The sequence below is a fragment of the Chrysemys picta genome, chromosome 13 (genome assembly GCF_011386835.1).
Source record: "Chrysemys picta bellii isolate R12L10 chromosome 13, ASM1138683v2, whole genome shotgun sequence".
NCBI classification, from domain to species: Eukaryota; Metazoa; Chordata; order Testudines; family Emydidae; genus Chrysemys; species Chrysemys picta.
This window is the reverse complement of record NC_088803.1, coordinates 52055345-52078753: the sequence shown is the minus strand read 5'-3', so window position 1 is coordinate 52078753 and position 23409 is coordinate 52055345. Positions and strand designations below refer to the sequence as shown.

The following is a 23409-nucleotide window of genomic DNA, read 5'->3' as shown; positions in this document are numbered from 1 at the left end:
GTGAACACTATAGGACTAAGTCTAACACCTTCCCTGTGCTATAGCAAAACTAGCGTTTAGCTGAGATGTACTGGACGAGAGCTGCCTACACCACGCTCACTGTGCCTGCTCCACAGAACCCACCCCATTTTACCAGCCCTTCGCCCTCACGGCCAGCGGTCCATCCAGCGTTATGCTTTCACTTACCAATCATTAAACCCCCAGTGCACTCCTATCCCACCTCACTGCTGACAATCCCCGTGGCAAGAAGACCCTGTGCAGCACTGAAATGAGACATCTTGCATCCCTAAAGCTACGCAGACACCTCTGTCCTTGGATCACACGTGGTGAGGAGGGAGTGGGTCTCAGACTCCCTAGATCACCCATCACAATCACAGCTCTGTCAGGCTGTCACCATTCAGGAGGGCTATATCTAGCACAACGAATGCAGCAGAAGTGCATACAGGTAACTCCCAGTGGCTGTTGCCAGCTCCAGAGGGGCAGAGTTAAGGTTGCAGTGCGGTTTATCTTAACTGTATATCCTGGTTTTCAGAGGTCTTCGTGTAGCCCCTCTGCACGTTAGGGAAGGGCATGAGGCACCATGGGGTCACCTGAACCCTGGGTTAAATTCTTAGTCGTTTAATTGTTCTTTTTAAAAAAGTTTCTCAGCACCCAGCTCTTCCCCCTGCACTGCCGCAGGCTCCTCAGCTGTTATTAGCCTGGCCACAGAATGCACTGGCTGGGTGTTGGTACCTTCACTGCCTCTGTATCATCTGCAGTATCTGAGTGTCCAGCACAGCCTGCTTTGTCCTCTCAACTGGCCTCCCCCTGGAGAGCAGGCATCAGCATGGGACCCCCAGGTAGAGGCGCTGGGGAGAGTGTGGAGTTAAGGGGGACATCTTTTGAAGGGAAGGACAGAAATTGGAGGAGGGCCATAAAGAAGGCTTGGTCTAGTGGTTAGCAGCTGGGACATGGGAAACCTGGATTCAATTCCCTGCTCTGCAACAGACTTCCTGTATGACCATAGACCACATCTAGTCTCTGGCTTTCAGTTCTCCATCTGTAAAACTGAGAACACACCAGCCCAAGGAGTACTGAGGAGAAATACATTAATGACTGTGAGGTGCTACAGTGATGGGGGGGCCATGCAAGTACCTATAATTGGAGGTTTTGGGGGGGTGTCAGCTGGAGCCCCCCCACATCTTCCCCCACATAGTTCTGACCCTTCCTCCTTTCCATCCCACTCTTGCTTGCACTGTTCCAGCAGCCAGGATGACTGGGCCCAGGTCCTCCCACCTCCCAAGTGGGCATCCTAACTACTGGACTGCAGTTATTCCCTCTCTCTGGCCCAGTGACTATCATAGTCCAGAGACAGCCATTCCCATTTTCTCTTTGTAGTCCAGGGGTTAGGGCACCCACATGGGAGGTGGGAAACTCTGGGCCCAGTCCCCTTGCTCTAACCACTCTCTCATCTACCCAGAGTGCAATAGCTTCTACAGGAGAGACTGGGGGAGCCCCACATCAGAATACCCCGTAGCTTAAGGGCTAGAGAACTCTCCTGAGAGGTGGGAGACTTTTGTTCTTTCTGAAGTGAGCCTGATTCTCACCACCACCTCCTCATCCAGCCAGATTTCGAAGGGGACCTACTCTGGTAGATGGCCTCTGAGCATGTGACTTAGGCAGTCGAATGCCTTTTGTCTTGTAATTCATGCATCACTCTGGGACTTAGGCAGGAAATAGGCATCCAGTCACGTAGGGGGAGGCATCCGTGCATGTGCTCACAGGCAGAAACATGGGCGTTTAGGGAACTTTTACTTGGAAAAAGTTAGGTGCTGAGTGAGTTTAGGCAACTATGGGATCATTGTTTTATCCTCCTTAATCAGTGCCGGCACTGGCCTTTAGTAATGCTGCAGGTGGAAGAGTAGCCACAGATCCAGCAATCCTTCTCACAGCTGCATAGAACACATGTCATTAATCTTTCAGAAAGTAGTTAGAGGCCCTTCTAAATTAGCTGAACTACTCAGGACGCATTGCACACAATATTAAACCCCCTTAAGAGGTAGATAGTAGCACCATGCCCACTGATCATTCACAGACGTCTGCCAGGGCAAGGTTCACACTTACAGCATGCATGGATGTCTCAGGTTCATTGTCCACAGCATGTCCCCTTGAGCCACACAGTCACTGTAACAGCAAGCTGCCTGGAAACCCTCTTGCCCTAGTCTCTTTGGCTTGTCGTTTTTGGCATATGTCATTGTGGAGATCTCTGATCAATAACTTTTCCAGTAGCAGTTCCTGAAAGGGACAGGGGGTGCCATGCGCTAGATGAGCAACTGAGCGCAGTAAAATGCAAGGGGGGTTGAGTATCTTCGGGACCCACTTTGTTCAAATGACCCCCAAATTCGGACCACTACGCCTATCTGCAGCCTTCCGAGGCACAGCAAATTTCAAGGCAAGCCACATAAATGTGTAGATTTTACAGCTCTCAGAGTCTACTTTTAAACAAGTGTTGTTCAGCCATAGCAGTAGCAGAGCTAGCATTCCACTCTCTTATATTGGAGGTCAGGTGTAGCTCCAAGCCTTTGCCTAGCACAGCAGTGAGAGGGGCTAGGTGAGGGGAGGAGCTGCTCTGGCTTTTGTTAACGTGATTACAAATGAATGAAGAGTGGTCTGACTGTATAGAACACTTCTCAGGCTGGAGTAGAGGGCAGGTAATGATTTGATGGGATTTCAGTGCCCAGCAGAGGTTGTCTGTCTCTGAAACTGACTTATTCCAGCAGACTAGACCACTCCTTACACTACCTCTTCTTTCAGCCTCTAACATTGCGGAGATGAAGGAAGAGGGGGACACGCATCAGGACCCTAATTGGTCGCTTCTTCCCACCACCCAACACAGATGTAATGAGGTTGAGTAGTGCCCGTATAAGAAAAATCTAAAACTATTGATTATTCCTCAAAAGGTTTTTAATGACTTTCGACTAGAAAGGCAACACAGACAAAATAAGAAAGGCAAGAATAAAAGACCAACACTAAATAAGGATTAATATAAATGGCAAGTTCTACTGAAGACAAGCACAAGTACATGTAAAGTTATTCATCAGCTACTTACTACTATTCTTAACACTATAGTATCGATACAACTTGAGATCAATTCCGCTCGAGCAACCAGACTTCTTTACTCCATAAACTTACCCTGCATTCGTCCGAAAATACGTTACCCTTCAGTCGGACGTTTTCCGCACTGGCCAGGTACAGACAGTCGACCAGTGCACGTCCCTTCAGTTCAGGGGGTGTGGGTCAGGTTTCCCTTATGGCCAAAACACACACACAGTCTCGTGCCTTCGTACTTTTTATCTGATCTGTCGGCTGTGTCTTAAAACAGGCCAACCAATTAGGATCAGCCAAATCTTTAATGCGGTTAGTGTTGTCGCTTTGACCGTATAATTTATGCTTACTTATCTCCTTGTGTCACTTTGACGGTATAATTTATGCTTACTTATTTCCTTGTAGCCAATTGTTTTAAATGTAGTTTAGACAAGCTGTGTCCGAGAGTTAGCATAATGTGTTATCTGGTTTCAGCGCGTTTTGACCACAAGTCTTAGCTTACCTCTGCAAAGCTTGCCCTTTTCACCTCTGCAAAGCTTGCCCTTTTCACCTCTGCAAAGAGGAAGTTTGAGGCCTGACCTTAACAATACCTTTGAACAAAAGTATTGCCAAGCTTAAAATGAACAAAGATTAATCACAACTACCATCTTAATTCTGAGAAATGAGTGGAGAGGTTCACTTCTCCCCTGGAGTTTGTCCATTGAGTGTCTTTACCATTTTCTGGTGACTAGCTGCCTCTTCACCAATCACATTATGATTAAGTGAGGTGGCAGTTTTTCTCCTGCTTCACAGCATGCCATCCATTGATACCCATTTATCATTTCTATGCAAAGTTGCTAAGAGACACCTTCAATCTCCTTTCTGATTTGCTGCTTCTCAGTCCCTCTGTCTTGTGCCAAGTGTGGACGGGGATACCATTTCCGTGTGTCTATCCATGGGGAACTCCTGCCACACTTCTCGTGTCTTTCTTCATACGCTTTTTTTTTTTTTGCTCTCAATTTGCAACTCTTGACATAGTAATCTGGTGTCTATACACTGACCAGCATCTCTCACCCACAAATTCACCCACTCTCCCGACCTTACTGTAGCCCCTCCCTGGTCTCTGATCTTCTAATTATAGCAGTCACAGCTGAACCCCGTTCTCTTTAGAGGCTAATTGTAGCTGCATGGATCCAGTTTCAGAGGCACTCTCAGAGAGTTGGTAAAGAAATTAAGGCCTAAGAGGTAGTTGCTAATTACCACGTACTCTAACAGCTGTGTTCTGCTCCGGGTTTCCTTCAGCTAATTGAGAGTTCCAATAGGCCTCTGTCCTAATGAGCACAGTTTACTGAACTAGGTGCTGAAACGGACTAACCCAAACACACACACCCCGTTGGGGAAACACCTCTTGAGGGCCAGATGCATGGGAAGGGAGGGGGAGGGAACTCACAAACAAGCCTAGCAATCTTCTTGCTTTAAAACAAAATGTCTTTTCGCCTCTATCATCCCCTCATGTTCAAAAATACATTGCTTAGGTCTTGATACCTCTGCAGTGACAAGCACAATCTTCAGGTCTCTTGTGGTACCCTTGCATACTCTGCAGCTCTCCAGCTGCAACAGAAATGAGGACACTTAGCAGTGACTGGCATTCTAGTAGCTGAGATCTCTAGACACTTCCAGTCTCTTCATAAAGGTGGCTTGCTAGTCATCAACCACAAACTGAGCTGGAGAGGAAGAAAGAGGAGTAGAGGCAAGGACTGTATCCCCACTGTCTCTTTAGGAAAGAAGCAGTTTAATGACTGTCTTTGAGGACAGGAGACTGGTATAGTATGTCTACACTACAGTGAGACAGCTGCAGCTTCACCACTGTAGTGTGCACACTTACTACAGCAACAGAAGGGGTTTTTCTGTCACCATAGTATTTCCACCCCCTTGAGAAGCAGTTGCTAGGTAGATGGAAGAATTCCTCTGTTGACCTACAGATGTCTAGGGTTGGTGCTTAAGCTGGCTTAACTATGCATCTCAGGGTGAATTTTTCACACCCCTCAGCAACGGAGCTAAACCTGTAGACCAGGCTTCTGAAAGCAAACAAGCTAGTACTAACTCCAGAGCTGAAGGTCCAGCTACAATGCAAGGTAAAATGGAATTGGTTTCCCCCCAACACTGTCTCACCAGCTTCTTGACCTTCAGGGAGCACCCTTTCAGAGGGATCACGGGTTGTGGCCAGACAACGGGAGACTGCTGGTTTTTCCTTACTTCTTCCATCTACCTTCCATTCCCTCAGGAGAGATCTTTAGGATTTTTACAGTTGGGGGAGAGGTTATAATAGGCCAGTCAAAGCAGGATTAGCAAACAACACCTTGTATATCAGGATTACAAACACCTAGGCAAGGAAGCAAGCAACCAGCCCAAAACACTTATCCCTTTAAGGGCCAAATAAAAAATTCCTCCTCAGCTCACTTCAAGGTTCCAGAAAAAAGGTGACCTACCTTAGACCAAAGCAAAATGGTCCCATATGTCTTGGTTCAGTATGGTCCCAGGAACACACAGCCCCTGATTTGCCTTCAGCTCTTGCTAGAGATTCTTGTTCCCTTACTTTTTGCTCTCTTCCTCTTTCCTAAGGAATTCAATAATTCTCTGCAGCTGGTCCCACTGCCCTTCTATCCTCAGGGTGGGAGCCTATACAAGCTATCTCAGTGGTGAGCTGTTGGCTATGGTCCAGTCGTATCTGGTATTAAAATAGAACAACAAAGGAAGCCCATTAATTTAAAATTATTAACTTAAACAGCCCTAATACATTTGAACGAAGTCCCACAAATAACTTGCAGGCTGGTGAAGAGCAGTCTTCTGTTTTGTGTTTCATTTGTGAGTTCACTTTTAAAGTGCTAGACCAACAGTCTTGGAGAGAAAAAAATTCCCTATCCTCAGAACAGACCAAGCTCCAGATTGCTAAATAAAAAGAACTCAACCCTGATCTGGAGGGGCCTTTTGAGGGGTGAAAGGATGGCTCATCCCATCTCTTCCCTGAGCAACATGACTACAATTAATGCCACATGTTTCTTTTGTGATTGGATGCTTGTCTCCTGGAAACTGGTCTGAAAAAAACACTCATTTCACACAGGTCCCAGACATCCACTATCCAATAATGACTCTTGCTCACTATCAACCTGAGCTGGATTCATTAGCCTTTAGCCATTGTTAAACTTCACCAATCCCCTTCATGTGCTTGGGCCCGGGGATGATTTTGGGGAAATTCATAAAGGATCACAGAAATGTAGGGCTGGAAGGGAACTCACGAGGTCATCAAGGCCAGCCTTCTGTGGGGGATGCAGGATGAAGTAAACCTGGACCAGCTGTGACAGGTGTTTATCCAGCCTGTTCTTAAAAACCTCCAATGATGGGGATTGCACAACCTCCCCTGGAAACCTATGCCAGAGCTTAACTTCCCTAATAGTTCTAATGACCCATAGTAGTTGAAGACTTATCAGGTCCCCCTTCAGTCTTCTTTTCTCAAGACTAAGTGTGCCCAGTTTTTTTAACTCTTCCTCATACATCAGGTTTTCTAAATCTTTTATCATTATTGTAACTCTCCTCTGGGCTCCCTCCAGTTTATCTTTCCTAAAATGTGGTGCCCAACAGAGGCCCCACCACTGCTGAGTAGAGCAGGACACCTTCAGTCTTACTTACAACACTCCTGTTAATATAGCCCAGCACGATATTAGCCTTTTTCACAATTTCACATTGTAGACTCATCATTTGTGATCCATTGTAACCCCTCGGTCCTTTTCAACAATACCACCATCTAGCCAGTTCTTCCCCATTTTGTAGTTGCGCATTTGATTTTTCCTTCCTAAGTGGAGGTTTTTGCACTTGTCTTTACTGAATTTCATCTTGTTGATTTCAGACCAATTCTTGAATGTGTCATGGTTATTTTGACTGTAATCCTGTCCTCCAGAGTGCTTGCAGCGCCTCCCATCTTGGTGTCATCTGCGGATTTTATAAGCATCCTCTCCACTCTGTTATTCAAGTCAGTAATGAAAATACTGAATAGTACCAAACTCAGGCCAGACCTTTCAAGGACCCATTAGATCCACCTTCCCAGTTTGACAGCAAGCCCTTGATAACTACTCTTTGAGTACAGCCTTTCAACCAGTTGTGCACCCACCTTATAGTAATTTCCTTTAGACCATATTTCCCTAGGTTGCTTCTGAGGACGCCATGTGGGACTGTGTCAGAAGCCTTACTAAAATCATGCTATATTACAGCTACTGCTTCCGCCCTCTTCCCTAGTCCAGTAACCCCGTCAGAGAAGGAAATTAGGTTGCTTTGTTTCTGTATACACTTAAGCAGCATGATGTAGAATCTAGCAAATGAAGGTAGTGATTAACTCCCTCCCCCACTCTTCCATGCCCTTTCGTCCCATGCAGGGGAGATAATGTGATTAATGTGAGAATCTGCAGGTTAATCTCTGCCTCCCCCACATTAGTAAGAACACTCTGCTACCAAAAATAACTGACTGATACCCTTTGCAGGACTGCCCCCATGCCATCTCCGGCTCTCTTCAGTGGGACCTGGGCCATGGGTGCCCTCCTGTGCTGTGGACAAGAACTCCCAACTGCATGCACCAGGTCTCGGTGTAGTAATTGATAAGCTGTTGATGTCCATGTGAACTTTTTTTTTTTTAGCTAATTAAGCCTATAAGTGTCATCAGTGGAGGGATTAAAAACTCTTGCACACACACCCCGAAACAGCGTGCATCATTTCATCTCTCCTTTTGTCAAAAGTTATTTTGGGAAACTTTGAACTTGGGGAAATCTCTCGAACGCTTCAAATGCGGGATCTCTTCTGGAGTGAAACTGGAGCAGAAGAGCCATACTACCCTGTTTATGAGGCTGCAGCATAAGAGAAACATTCTCTTAATGTTCCAGGTGCCTTTGCCCATGGCAGAATGCTTTGTCTTTGTAGTGAAAGTTTATCTGGTCAATATACTAGCACACTATTCTGACTAGCGTTTCTCATCTATACCCTCCTAGAAAGCATAGTTAATAAATACATTCCCATTTCACTGCTTCAAGCCAAGGTGGATAAAAATAGATTAAACTGATTTATTTAAATAAATACATTTCTTTAAAAATAAAATCAACCTATTAAAATTAGACAACCTACATTAAGGCCTAAATTTACTCTAATCTATTAAAATAAAAAAATCAAGCTGTACATGTTTTCTGCCAAAATTTAAAAAAAGGCAGCACTGAACTGCTGGAAGGTCACTGGCTAAGCAGCTGGAACCAGAGTTTGTTGAAGTGCTAAACCGCTTTTTGTCAGTAGTAACCTCTTCCACAGCGACAGACAATATTTTCTTCATTTCAGTTTATTCAACTAAGTTAGTTCAATGACTAGTTCTTTCAAAGTTGAGAAACCAATGGGGAATTGAAAAAGCAGGAAGGCTTTTTTCCTCTTCCAATCAATGACTAAAAACTAGGTGTGAGAGCATAAGATCTACTAGTTCTAAAATCCTGAAAGACTTGATGACCAGAAACAATCACTTCAGTTCACAAACTACATATAATACTTCCTTTGTTTAATAAATTGGTTTTAAATGCAAAATATGTTTTGATAACCCCTCTTCTCCCTCTCTCCCCCCCCCCCCCCAAGCACATTTGAGGTAGTTTTATTTAATTTAAAAAAAACAGTTTCTGCACATTTATTAAATTCCAATTTCCATCCAAATAGAGCTTGACACTAATCACAAGTTAAAAAATATCTAGTAAATAAGTATCATTCAGAATTTTAACATAATAAAAAAGTGAAAATTAAGAATCTGAATAAATGTATGTTAAGCTATATGACTGCTTAAATAAATGTGTGTAGATACAATTTATTGCTTCTGGGTTGGTCTAGCACTGTTGCCCTGGTAAGCAAAAAGAAATACCAAATTTAGTGTAAAGACTATATTTAGTTGCAAGTCAACATGTTTTAATGGTTACTAATCAGTGAGAATCAACTTTTCTTTAGGAAGATAATCTTGTTTTGCCTTTGTATTTTTTAGTTCAAATTCATTTAAATCGAGGCTTCCTGCTTGCTGATTTAAACCATGATTATAATTGAGTGATTTAAATTGGTCTGATTTTTAAATCAATCCACTCTGCTTCAAGCACCAGGAGAGGAGGTTTCTTCCTTTAAGAAGTTTATTCTTAACAAGATTTCTTAGTACATAAAGGGATTTCAGTGATTTTCTGGGGCATAACCATCTTTCTTCAACAGGTTAATTCTGTCACTGTTAAGTCAGCAGCACTGTTTTAGTGGGAAACTGATTTCACTCATTGGAGGGGGGAGGACTTGTTGGCTTTCCTGGGATACCAAGGTTCTCTGATGGTGACACTTCTGATGGGGCACATTCTGTCCCCATCGAGGTTGATCATGAAACTCCCATTTACTTCACTGCCACCATACCCTGGCTCGGAGTTTGTCTTGGAGAAATGTAGCTTGATGGGATTGGCCAAACAAAAGCAAGGTAGTATACTACACACATGACATTTCTCCGCTTGTCCATATAACTTTTGAACACTGCATCGGATCAATTCCAAGATTTCAGAGAGTGGTACAGAATGAAGGGAATCAAGGAGCTCCCGCTACATGCAGTGAGCTTGATCTACAATTAGGGTTGCTAGTTTTGGTTGGATGTATTTCAGGAGATATCACATGACAGTCTTTAATTAAAGATTAATCTTTAATTTCTGGATACCCCAGGACAATCCTGGAGGACTGGGAACCCTACCTACACCAGCAGTAAAGAGGGCCAGCCTCTAGTATTACTGGCTGGGCAAAGTGAGATCCTACATTCAACATGATGGCATTTCTCTGTTGGGATGGAACATGATCACTTTTGAACACCACCTCCAATCAATTTCAGAATGTCGGGGAATGCACTTGGATCTGGTTAGGGCAGACATCAGCTTGTGGGAGGCTAGACAGTTGTGTGCAATGAACTTGGCCTGCAGAAGCAACAAAGCGTGTGACCTCTAGCGATTAGTTACAAGTCAAACATGGAACGAAGGCATATGAACGTTCTCATGTTGCCAGTCTAGCCCCTTCAAAACTTGACTCCCCCTTCTGTTCGGTAAGTCGCATGAATGAGCTAACGAGCAGACCATAGCAATTAGCACGCAGAGATGGAATCGAGCATCCCTGAGAGTTAACAGTCACAGCCAGTAGGAAACAGTCTCTGCTCCTCTTGAGTTTCTCACTGTGTGTACAGCAAAGGGGTTTTTTTTAATTGCCTCCAGCACAACAACTTGAGAAGCCTAAGATGCTTTCTCACTGTTAGTGAATTGAAGTGGGACATCATGTCATACCTGAGTGGGACATCCCCACTGTTCCTCCTTGAGTTGGACGTGTATGTACAGTTGAAAGTGTTTTTAAATGGGCATGCTCATGAACACGTCATATGGAGCCTCTGGAAAATGTGCTTTCATGTCTTAATAGCTACTCCTCCAGCACACCATGGCAGACCCCTTTTAGGATGTAGCTACATTACTTAAATAGAATGTGGTGTTATGCATGGTTAAGTGACTGAGCTCAGTGCTCGAACACAGTTTGGGCCATGTATAAATAGCATGTTGCCAAGATTAATACATTGATTAGCTGTGAATATGTTTTGGAGAAGAAAAACAACATTCTGAGGTCCAGACCTGCTCTAGCCAGTCCTGGATCAGTGACAAGAACATTGCTAGGCTGAGGGATGTGTGAGTTTCAAAGACCAATATTTCAGACTAATCAGGACTGGAAACAAGTACTTATATACTTAAATCTCTCTGCAGTGGCATCTACAGTCAGTTCCACCCATGGCCAGTTACCAAGTGTCTGATCTCAGAATCCATTCACTCTATTACCACTTTACTTTTCCCTTCCCAGTTGAATTTGTCTGATTTTTTTTTTAAAGCAACTACTGTTTTATGCCACTAGAAGCCATTGCTTTATAGTAGATGAAAGCAAATTGGAATAGCTGATTCCAATCGGTGTGAAGCCTTAATTTCCAATTCTTACAATCTATCAGCAACTGGCAGGTAAAAATGGTGCAAGTGAAATGCAGGGAGGTGGGAAAGCAAGGTGAGCAGAATGAGAGGATTTGAAAGGTCCGATATCTCTCACTGTCAGGGCTAGCCATTTTGGCCAGCCAGTGGAGAGGCTTTCAAGACATTACATTTTTCCAGGTACAGCCCCTAGCCTGGTGAGTGAACCAATGACAATATCTGATCTGTTTTTTATTTTTTTTCTAGGTTTATTTACCAGGGACCTACAATCTCCATTACTTACATGCACAGAGGGAAGAAGACGGTATTGAAGATCACCTGACAACAGGATCTCTGGGAATGGGAAGTTTTCCGTTTGTTTTGGTCACGTGAGATTTCAGAAGAATAGAATCTTTGCAGCCCAGTTGGTTACAAGACTATTGAATGAGGTCAAGAACAACAGGTTTCTCTTCCCCCACATCCCCACCCCTTTCCCCCACCGTTTCAGCCTTGTTATTCAACTAGAATGCTACAGGGTCTTCTGGGAAAGACTTGTGTCTTTTTACCAACACTGATTGGAATTTGAATCTCTGCAAAGCATTCCCTCAGCTGCTGACAAGTACCAAGGCTCAAAGTCCGGATGTGCCCAAGTTTGTTTTTTAAAGTTAATATTCTTTATCTAGGGGAGAGAAGCTCACTGGGCTTGCTCTGTAGTTGGGAGATTGTAGAAAAAGTAAAGTCTTTGAAGCCCCATGTTGGAAACAAACAGTCATGTGGCTCAGAACCTGATGGCTCCTTAACAGGCAGGTGCTGCCCAGGTTATAAAGCAAGTGACATTAGAGTAGGGTAGCAAAATTAACGAAATGGAAGAGAAATTGATTAGGCAAGATCGGTGCTGTAGTGGAAAGAGCCTTGTCGTCCCCGCACCCAAATAAAAAAGGTCCGCTGTGGAATTTGGCAGCTGAGAGACTAATTCTGTAATGGGCCTGTGGAGTGGATGGGACAGATTTTTCAGGTGACCAACTGAACTGTAGGGTGGATGTATATGACAAAAGCAGAACGTAGCTGAAAAAAAAGATCTGAAGTCACTTGTGCCAAACTTCAGCTGTGAAGGACTTGGCAGTATTGGAGGTAGGGGGGCCGGACCGCTAGTCACTCACTGTATGGTTTCAAGGCTCCTGCAGAAGCCTGTTTGCCCTTTGTGCAATAACTGTGGTCTCCAAAGGGCAAGGAGAATGCTGGCCAGGCTTGGTCAGTGGGATGTAGGGGTAAGGAGGTGGGAATCTCAAGTTTCCTGGCCTGCATTTGGAGCCGCACTGACATTCTGGGACTGACTCTGTGTGATGGTTTGAGTAGCGCTTTAGACCTTGCTCAGCGTAAAGCACAGCACCCTTTTACCCTGTGATTTCTTACACACGCTAGAAATGTCTCCCCAAACTGCTGCAAACCCCTGCTGAGATACGGGTCCAGGAGACACGAGTTGTGCTTCCAGACTAAATCTCTCACCCGGTTACCGAAGTATTGGTAGGATGTGACTGGCTTCACAATTAGAGAAGGGCCCTGCTGAGCTAATCAGACAGGATCGTCACAGGAGTAACAGGCCTGCTGTCTGTGCGGACACTTCAGTCTTATTTCTCTTTGTTGACATTTTTGTGCGCCCGCTTGCTACTTGTCTGTCTACTCGGTATGCTGTACCATCCCATAAAAGTGAAGGAGGCTGCAATAACTCCATTAGGGCTAGATTAAGGATGGTGTCTAGTTTTGTTTTTTAAAACCTGTAAGCCTTGACACCTCTGCTGAGCTTGAATGCAGTGACCAGAGAAGATTTGGGGGGCACCTTACCAGGAAGGTTGTGCTGTGCATTAGGGGAATAGCAGAGCAGTAGCATAGAGTTGTCGTTATGTGCTCCCCCCACCTGATTAAACACCTTGTGTTTTGAAGGTTTCACACAGAGACCGTAACCAGCATAGCACAAGCCCACGAATGGGACCCAGTCGCTCTTTCCTGCAAACCCCCCTGAGATGCTTCTCTGTGCTGTGGATAGCCACAGTCAGACCTGAAATACCCTCACTTCTTCCCAAGATGGTTATTTGGGGTTAGGACGTTTGGGTTTGGTTATCAACCAGAGAGGACTGTCTGGCTTTGTAACTTGTCTGTTCAGTTTGGTTAGTCTACGTTTGATTCCCAGCTTAGCGGGGCTGTTGAGCAGCATCTAAGATACTCCGAGGGGGGGAGGGGGGGTAATGAAGGGGTGGATTTTCTCACTACTGGAAGCCCCTCATCCGTCACATGGTGCACTGAAACATAACACAGGTTTACGTGCTGTTCTGCCCGTTGTTTGTCCATCCCCCTTGCTGTTTTCCTGACCCATGTTCTTTAGAAGCACCCCAATACTCCTGCACTCCTGTTCACAATAGAACTGGTCTTCCACGTGACTGTCTACATCCGGCTGCTTCCTGCAGGCAGAGGCTCTTTCCCCCAAGTCCAAGACTGTATTAACTACACCTGGCTTAGGCCGAGAGTCTCCAGCTTGTATTTCAACGCTCGCTTTGGGCCCTGAACCCATGCTAGCTGTGCATGGATGGGACGACTGACAGCAGACGCCAGGCTCTAAGAGCAGGGCTCCTCAGTACAGCCTTTGCAACTGTTGGTTGCTATGGCTACATCCATGGCTAGAACGCACCTGCTCACACATGCCAGGAGGAAGCCCAAGGGAGAGGTTATGGCACCGAAGGCAACTTCCAGGCAGACTCCTAGGAGAGCTGCTTTGACTTAGAGGGTGCTTGTCTCAGAACTTTCCATTTAACCTGCTTACCACCTCCAGTAAGATTTAAGCCATCACCCACCAGAGGCTTCCAGGTCTGCTACTCCCTCAGAGGCTGTGTGCTCTCTCCAGCACCGCTGTATGGGTGGGGAGGCAGATTTCAAACAGAGGGAGTGCCACTTGCTTCAAGTCCTCACCTGCAGAGGAGGTACTAAGGAATCCTTTTCGTTAGATATCCATGAGTGCCCCCTTCCCCTCTCTGGAAACTTCAGTGAAGCCCTGACTACGCCCCGACTTAAATGCACTGCTGGCAGAGCGTGTGGCTAGCCACCTGGTTAGTGTAAAGTCACCCTCTCAGCCCTGCCCTGACTTCCACCCACCTTCAGATCTCACATTTCCACTTCAGCTTTTGCATTGCAGATGTGTTTTGAAACCAGCGTGACGTTAGCTAGATCGACCGTAGTGCCTTATAGGCTTTAGAAAACACTTCCTAGGAAGAGTTCTAGGGCTGCTAGCCTTTGGCCAGTTGGGTCATTTCTCCTTTCGTTTCTGTCAGTCTAAAGATGCTTCTCTCCTTTGCTTTCCTGCCGGTGGTGGCTTTGCTGCAGAGTGCTCCACGTTCACTAGACTAGTGAGGAAGTCCTACAGTTTACAGGTAGTGGTGTCTCCCCACACCTCACCTCTGAATCCTCTGGGCCCTGCCCAACTCATCCTAGGGCAACAGCATCGAAAGAGGGATTAGCTCTAAACCTGCAGCTTTCGCAAGGACATAAAGCTTTCTGGGGAGGGGCATCTCTTTCCTCTTGCTTGACATCATCTTCCTGCCCAGCTCCTCCACCTTGCTGCTGCTGGCGGAACCGTCTCCCCCCTCGTATACATTTTTGGCATAAGGCTTTGCAGCTGGGGAAATTCCAGCTTCTGGGAAAAGGGGAGCTAAAGCGGAGGCTCAGGACTGCCTGGTCTCTGCAGCTCATATTCATACAAGAGTGGCTCCTGATTTCTGACTGACCACGCTTGATACTGAACTAAAAACTGACCCTGGAGGGACAACTCTAGCTGTTATGAGGTCTAACCCTAACCAGAGTGGGGAGAGTTGAGGGCTCCTACCAAGGAAAGTCCACTGATTTTGAGGCTCGCTCTCACGAGCCAGGTTTTTGCTAGAACAGATGGCATGGCCCTGTCCATGTTATAGGATCGTATTAAAAATTGTTTACTTCTAAATATCCTGTTTACAGTGGGGGTGAGGGGAACTAGCCACGTTCCTGGAGAACTTTGAAATGCGTTAGCTACATCAACCTGCAATGGAGGTCTGCACCTCCAGCATCACACCAACACGGGCTTGGCTGTAATACCACAGCTGTATTCCGTAAGATGGGCTCAGTAGGCTGGTTAGAGAAGGAGTCAGACTAGCTTCCCCGGTGTTCTCCTGCTGCTGTGTTTAAGGTTCAGAGGGGCTGGTGACAGCTAGACAGTGGTCCCCCCTTTAGTCTTCCTTTACTCCTCAGGATCCAGCTCCGTAACATATCAGGAGGCTCCCAGAGCCTGTGTGGAGCAATAAGAGACTTTCGTTAAAGTTACCATCTTTGTGGAATTCCTCATTGGTGTAAATCTTCTCCATGTGCAGGATCTACTCTGGGTTTAAGCCTGCCCAGGGACATGGTGCAGCTGCAAAGAGAACAGCCAGCTGCAATGGAGGCAAAACAAATCCAAATATACTAAGTTTAATATACAAAGGCCATGATAGTGGGGAACACATTGCTGCTTTGTGTGGCTTCCTCCTCTAACCACACTGCCAAAGCATGTTAGGAAAACCCTTCCCAGGGGCTACTGGTGTTACTGTTGTGGTAAAGCCAATCTCCCTTTCCCTCTGGAGTTGGGGTGGTGCCCTTCAGAGACTTTTCTCTAGAAGACCAATCAAGCACTTACCCCATTCTTCAGCATCCACCCCTACATCGTCATCTGTAGCTGGATCTAGCCCATGCTGCTCAAATTCCCCTCAAGCTGTGTACTACATATTGCATTGTAGCCAACCAACTTTCTTGGAGACCCCGGTCTTTTTATTGAAGCAATTCAGATTTGAGGCTTGGCTGCAGTCCCCTGGAGCTGGACTTTGTGTTTCTTCTGATGCTTGGCAACACTAGTTTGTGTGGCTGAACAAAGCAAATTACTTGGCATTCAGATTTATCCATTCCTTCCATGTTGCAAGCAATCCATCTCCGGCTGGCGCCCCTAGCCATAGTTCCTGGAAATCATTGCATAGGCTGTTCTGTTCTCTACACTACAGTGCTAGCTGTTACCTATGTAAACTGGGGCCTGCTTACCTTGTGCTGCCCGTTTCCATGACTGCAGTGTGAAATGACGGCCTGCCACTTTCCTGAAACAACCAGTGACAAAGCAGTTACCCCATTCTGGTCTAAAAGCATTTTCACACTTTTTAGAGTCAGAGCGGGAGGGGAGGCAGGGTGAACAGCACAGTAGGAAGTGGCCTCTTCTAACTGCAACCTGACAAATTCCATCTTCCTGCAGTTTGCCGTCTCAATGCTTTTAACTCTAAGGTGTGGCTCCCAGAGGGATTGGTGATTGGATATTTAATGCAGCTTCTCTCCTGAACTAGGTAGAGTGGGAAGGCTTAAACCCAGACTCCAAACTAAAGTTACTTCATGATACTAGTTAATAAATCTGTATTTTTCTTTTTTGCACAGAAGCTGGTAATCTAGGACCTATGTGTGAACTTTATATAAATATTTTTTGTACTTGGTTTACTTGGGTTGGTATGAGACGTATTTAAGTTCCTTGAACACTGTGGATACCCTGATGTGTATGAATGGCAGAGGCGTTGTAAATTAAGAGACGTTTGTGTGAATAAAGCTATTTGATGGGGTTGAAAAGCCATACTCAATTTGAAACGTGAGATTTGTTTCTTTGTTTTCAGCCTTCCAGCTGCAATATATTGTTCAGAGAAGGGAGTCTTGGAACAGCAGCACACACCATGGTCTCAAAGAACAGCAGAGGCTGGGTCAGGATTGTTCTTTGACTTCCTCTTAAGGAGTCTTCCAGCATCAAGCTCCCGCAGAGAAATGGGCAAGGAGTTCCTAAGACATGAAAGTAGCATCTCCCAGAGCTGTGAAGTGAAAGAACCTGCAGCTCCTCTCTCCAGAGAATGGGGGGCGGGGGGGTTGAGCTATCAGTCCCCATGGCATTTAGAAAGAGAGGGAAAGACAGGAGCAAGGCTACCCTTCTGCCTCTGTCCTGTTACAGCCACCTGTGCCATTGCGATTCCCAAGGTCTTAGAGCAAGGAGGGACAAGAGCGTACAATATAGTGCTCATGTGAAAGCAAGCCGGGAAAAGGGTTTTCCATTGTAAGGATCAAAAGGTGCAACCTGCAAATCAAAGAAACCCTAACCAAGGTGATGAGCACAGCCCATGCTCCTGCGGGCTGCAGCTAGAGCTCTGGCTGAAACAGAAGCCTTGATCTTGGCCGTTTATTTCTGTTTCACTTCTTCCAAGAGAGGGTCTCCTGCTCTGGGCCTTGAGAAGGAGGCTGAAAGGCAGGGCCTTAAATTCGATTGCGTCATTGGAAACGTTGGCAGACTGGGGTCAAGCTGCAGAGGGCAGGCAGAGCGTGAATGGGGCTGCAGCTAATGGTGCCATGTTAACAACTAAAGAAACTCAGAGGCTAAAATGGCTTGAGGTTGCGCTTGTTTAAAAGTTCACCTGCTCCCCCATTGCAGAGGGCATTGGGTTAAGCTAGCCACGACTTCTCACCCTGAGAGAGGCTTCAGGGCTTGTCTAACCTTCCTTTGGGAAAGGACTCCTTAGGCTGGGGCCATAAAGGTAACATCGCTTCTGCTGAGCACTCTTGACCCCCACGAGCAGCTCTGGGAGCGCTGACCTAAACTGGTTTTATGTCTGGGATGCCCCTTACAGTAGAGGTGAAGAGCTGGACTCACACCTGCTTAAGGACATTCTGAAATAGGCTCTGCTGCTCCAGAGAGGTCCCGTCTCTTACACAGACGGGCAGCAAAGGAGAACACGAACACAGGAGAGGGCACGTTCCTCTCCTCAGAGCTACTTCGGGAAGCCAGTTTGCAGAGAAGCCCTTCCCGCTCCGAGTGCGGCTAGACATCCTGGGCCAGCCGCACGGCGTCCCTACCGCAATGGAGAGATCACAGGCGGAGGATGCTGTCAAAGGTTACACCAGAAATAGAAGCTGAAGAAAATTCTCTTCACAGCTTAGTATCAGTCTGAGGTTGGAGGGGAAGTGGCCTGTCCCTGCGGTGGAATGACTTGATCTAATCACCAGGGGTGACTATCATTTGTAGCCTAACCCAGAGGATTCACAGAAGGGAGGAGTTTGACGCATCTTTTTGCAGTACTTGTTCTCTACCTGCTCTGAAGCCACCCTCCCCCTACGCTGTGTCCGGGAGGAATCAAAGTTCTGCTTCAGCTGCAGGGAAATCAACATAAGTGGCTTCTTCTCATCCTGCCCACCCCTGTCCATGGGTGAGTGGGACTAGCTAAAAAGTAAATAGGACATCTTGGAACTGGGCCCAAGTCATCAGCCTGCACCTTGCATCATTGTTTACAACACACTGCATGACGATCCAGGAGCGGTTCCCATCTCTGGGCAGGTGCAAGCACATACACAAGGTTCAAGGAAATTAGGGAGTAAGTACCATGGGCCCCCTGAGCTAGAGAACCTTCAGCAAACTCTGTAGCATGACCCTAGGCAGACAGGCCTTGCGGGGGGCGGGGGGATGCATTTCAGTAACAGACCTGCAGACCGCTACCTGCCAAAGGCAGAGGGGGCAAGTTGGCCTATGTCACAGAACTCCGCCTTCGACAGAGGGAGCTTAAAAGGCCGGTATCCTACGAGATGCTGAACGCCCTCAACGCCCACGGAGCCTGCTCCTGCTGCTGCAGAGAAGAGAGCTCATTTCTTTCATTCCTGGAGCAGTGAACTCATGCAAGAGGCCCAGCGGCTCCTCTGCTGGCCTTTTAAAATGGATGCCACCAAGGCAGGTTAGACCCAGCTGTGAGTGTTCTGAGGGTAGGTCTCCACCACCCCCTGGATTGGTGGGCAGCCATCGATCCACTGCGTCTAGTCTAGACGAGATAATCGACCCCCAAGCGCTCTTCCGTCGACTCCTGTACTCCACCACCGCGAGAGACGCAGGCGGAGTCGACGGGGGAGCGGCAGCAGGCGACTCAGCGCAGTGAAGCCACCGCGGTGAGTAGGTCTAAGTACGTCGCCTTCAGCTACGTTATTCATGTGGCTGAAGTTGTGTAACTTAGATCGATCCCCCCCATGGGGTAGACCAGGCCTGATAGCGTGTGGAGAAAGACAGTGTAATGGTTCAGTGCGTTTGGTTTCCTCTGCTGCTCCCAGATCAAGGTCAGCACAAAACCAGACCCTTTTACACTTATTCTAAAATAAAACCACACCAATAGATGTGAGTAGCACCAAAGTGACTTGGGGGGGGGAGGGGGGGGGGAGATTCACATTTAAATTCTGAAAGCGGTCTTGACTGTTCTATTCATAATCTCAAATTTACTGATCACCTTTAAACTTGAATGAGCCCCAAGCACTTCACAAACCATATGGCAATGGCTTAAAAAAAAAAAAAAGCGCAGTCACTTCCAGGGTGGATGTTTAACACACGGCAACGGTTCAGGACAGGAAGAGCGGATTACTGCAGCCACTCGAAACTGGAGGGGGGAGGGGGGGAAAGGAGAAGTGTTAGGCAGATATTTGGACAAGGCCCAGCTTGATATGCCTCGTCTCAGATCCTTCAACTATTGCTGTGATTTAACTTGAGCTCAGATTTGGAAAAGAAACATCATGGCAGGTTGGGAAAACGTTTTCTAGAAGACCTGTGCGACCCAAGAGGAAAGCCAAGCATTAGGCCAAGTCTTGTTATTAGACTCCCATATAAAGGCACAGTTGTCTAGTTGATGCTTTTTCTCCACCCTGCTTACTCAGACGTTGAGGCTCAGGGCAATACAGACAGTCGGGATTCCAGCTCCCCACCCTGTCTTGAAGGGATCTGGTCTCCCATCCTGACAGATCAATCACAGCCCTAGCATAAGTCCATTTGTTCCCTGTGTTGTGTAACTTGGATGGAGTTTTAGAGCTGTCACTCCCAGCCTGTTACCAGAGTTTGGCAAGATCCTGCCGTTTGGGGGATAGGAGGTTAAATCAATTGAAATATGCTAGAGTGAGTGCACATGCGTGCCCACGCCCACAGCCAGGACCTTATATAATGTGTCGGACCTGGTACTCTACCATTTAGCATACTTTTAGAGAGCGGTTTCTTTAACAGCTCCGTTTTCTCAGCACTTGTCATGCCGAAAGCTCACAAAGCACAAACCGCGCATAGTCCATACAGCACCACGGTTATGCGGCCAGCTCTGGGGTGGAAGCCCACAATCTGTATGCAGCATAGTAGCCGATTAGTCAAAACATCTGCTGGCTGCTCCCTACAGCCCCAGGGCATTCTGGCCTTAGCTCAGCTTGTTTTTGTGCTTCACATGTCACCTGTTATTGAAATACGCTCAGTCTTGTGTTTTCTGGCCCCAGAAATGGCTTTTACCCCTAAGCCAGAGCCAGCATCATGCTTTCATTTTTTAATTAAAGTTTTCGATAACAGCTCTTGGTTTGGCCATGTGGCTCTTTAAGGACAGAAGGAGAATGGACTGAATCCAGTAAATATTGGGGAAGGGGAAGGATTCTAATTAAAGAGGACACATCTGGTAACCACTGCTCACATGAGCCATCCCAGCCCAGGTTCATGCGAGAATCAGACCCTGAGATTTGAATACCGTGACCAGGTCAGCTTCTCTATCTTCAGACCCCCTCAGAAATCGACCACCTTGCTGATCCCTCATCGTGGCATCGAGCTAACATTACTGGGTGTTCCACTTAGAGAAATGCCCAGGCTAGACCAGCCACCGCATGCAGCAGGCCACGGCTGTTAGAGTCTTACCCCGCAGCCCCCGGTAGTCAGTGCAGTTGCCAGGGAAGGATGAAAGGCTGTGTCAGCCCAGCTGGGAACTCTGCAGTCCCAGAAAGGCCAGGTGGACTGAGGCTTACACGCACTCAGGCCAGTGACTCCCTGTAATGCTTTTTCCTGGCACACTCCATCACCTCGGGCATCGGGATAAAACTGCTGAGGTTATGAGCAGCTTTGTTCTCTCCACACCAGGTACAATACAGGCCAAGGCACGGAGCATCCCAGCCATTCAACGAGGAGCTCAGGGTACATTTCCCTGGAGCCGGGGGGCCTGTGGAGGTGAGGGGGGAGATCATGCAGTGGTGTGATGCTCTGCTTTCCCTCCCCCTCCCCCATCTACTGTTCATTAATAAGAGGGGCCTGCGTGGTTTGCTGTGCAGCCCCAGGAAAGCACTAGGCTCAAAGCCACAACAATGCACCCCCCCAAACAGTTACGGCTTCAATAGCTACAAAACAGATTGTTTACTCTGCAGAATCCCTCTGCTCCCTCCCCTGCAGTCAGACACATGGGCCAGGAGAACTTAAGCCTGGAGTGGAAGCAAGCGAAAGACAGCCAGACACCCCACTCCCATGCATGGTGGGCACCGCCAAACCTGGGCATTGATCACATTGCCAGTGCCAGCACTTGCACTATCACAGCTTCCTCTGGGAAGTGCTGGCTCCCGACAGCTTCACGCGTTCTAGCACAAGACCACAGTTCAATCCAGAAGCCCCCCTCCTTCCACGCAGCCAGATTGGCCCTGCGTTCCTGGCACACCCAGAGCCGCACTGCTTCTCCCTGCACTAGGGGAGGGACTGGTCCAACGTTACAATCCTCCACCACAGACAGACACGGCTTGCAACTCGATAGGAGCTTTCCTGTGGGGCTCTTAAAGAATCATAGCACCATCCATGAGTTTAGTACCACCCCCTCCCTCCCCTCCAGCAGGGTTTTTATGCCTAGGTTAGCCGTGATGGGGCCACAGTTTTAAGCAGGTGTGCAGCCAGGTGCATGCACCTCCAGGGATACACCATGCAGCACATGCAACTCTGACCCGTGCACTCAGAGACACGCATGTTGCAGGTGAGAAGTGTAAGTGCACTTTTCCATGAAGGTCACAAAGCAAGTCTGTGGTAAAGCTCGAAAGAACACCCAGGAGTCCGGATTCTTGGCCCCATTCTCAGCACTAGAGCGCCCAACCAACCATTCTTTCCGAGTGATGCAGCACTCGGGAATAGGATCGAGACAGTGCAGCTACCGCTCTGCTAAGAGCTAGAGCATCACAATACCTACGGAGCTATGCAGGGAGGGACGGGGCTTGAACCAGCACCTCCATCTCGGTCTAGATTGCTGGAGATCGAGTCACTCTAGTCAGTGGCTATTCGGGGGTTTGCTGTTGTATGAACCGTTCTGGAATTGCTGCCACAGACCGGCACAGGACAACTCCAACAGCCGGGAAAGAGGGGAGAAGCCAGTGAATGCCGTTTTCAACTGGCAACGCAGCAACATTCAGGACTGAAAGTAACACCCAAGTTCATAGGATTTTAGGGCCAGAAGGGACCGTTCCGATCCTCTAACCTGACTTCCTGTATAACACGGGGCAGGGAATTTCACCCAGGGGCGTCTGCTCTGCAATCAGACGTGCAATTGCAGCATGTGGAGAAGCTCCCCAGCTCGGTGAATCTGGCTAGCTATGGCAGCCCAGCCTGCAGCACCAGCTAGCTTCCCGAGGGCCCAGGGCAGGTTACACGCCATGGCTTCACGGCTATTGGGAGCCACGCTAGCTAGATTAGAGCGATCGAGGGTCTGCCTACCTGCTGCAGTCACACACCGCGACTGCAGTGAAGACAGACCCTAAGTGAAGTGAAAGGGGTGAAACCCTCCATGTAATGAAGACACCAGACGGAGTCATGTTTTGGGTGGACGGCAGCAGGGACGGTCACCCAGCAGGCCCGTGGCAGAGATGAAAACAAAGCTCTCCCCAGTCCCGATCTAATGGTCTGCCATTGGGAAGGCCCAGACAGTCAGCTGCCTCCCACAGCAAGTGCCAAATAACCCCCGCACAGAAGAGCTCTCAGATATCACAGGGACGCTCAGTAGGTGGCTTTTCAGGGGCCAGTGGGCGCAGACCATTGTAGTTAGTGAGGACAATGCTCTGCGCCCCACTCCCCTCCCCCGAGATCCTAATGTCAGCGACAGGCAAACCCAGGTTCCTCTGCAGATACCAGGCAGCATTCTTGGCTATCCAGGTTAGCAGGGGCATGGCTCAGAGCCCCAGAGAGAGAAGGAGCCACATGACGCAGCTCAAGCACTTGCATAACAGCTGACAGCAGCTAGCAATACAGCCACCTTATGTAATCGGGCACCAGCCCGATCCCAGAGACCTCCACGGTTTTGTTTTGAACGCGCTTCCTACCCACTCCCCCACCCTGCCCTGGGGAACTGAAACGGCCCAGAGAACGCAAACCGCCACAGTCACTGGCTCCCCCGAACAGACCCCATCACCATTGTCCTCCGTAATCGCGCCCGACACTGATCTAAAATGGATTCATTCAGCCCGACTAGGCCTGAATGGG

The 23409-nt window shown here is 47.6% G+C and overlaps 1 protein-coding gene and 1 long non-coding RNA gene across 3 annotated transcripts in view; one reads left to right on the top strand and one right to left on the bottom strand.

The window, feature by feature from the left end:
- STK35 (serine/threonine kinase 35) overlaps positions 1 to 16745 on the top strand; it is a 31508-nt gene extending 14763 nt beyond the window's left edge. For both annotated transcript variants that reach the window (XM_065566262.1, XM_065566261.1), the window contains one exon: positions 11343 to 16745. The gene's annotated coding sequence lies outside the window, so the exon portion shown is untranslated. The remainder of the gene's footprint in view (positions 1 to 11342) is intronic.
- Positions 3038 to 23409, bottom strand: part of LOC122173255 (uncharacterized) — a 48001-nt gene continuing 27629 nt past the window's right edge. Inside the window, exons 4-5 of the long non-coding RNA XR_010592406.1 lie at positions 5553 to 5791; positions 3038 to 4674 (exon numbers count right to left, since the gene is read on the bottom strand). This is a non-coding gene — a long non-coding RNA (uncharacterized LOC122173255). The remainder of the gene's footprint in view (positions 4675 to 5552; positions 5792 to 23409) is intronic.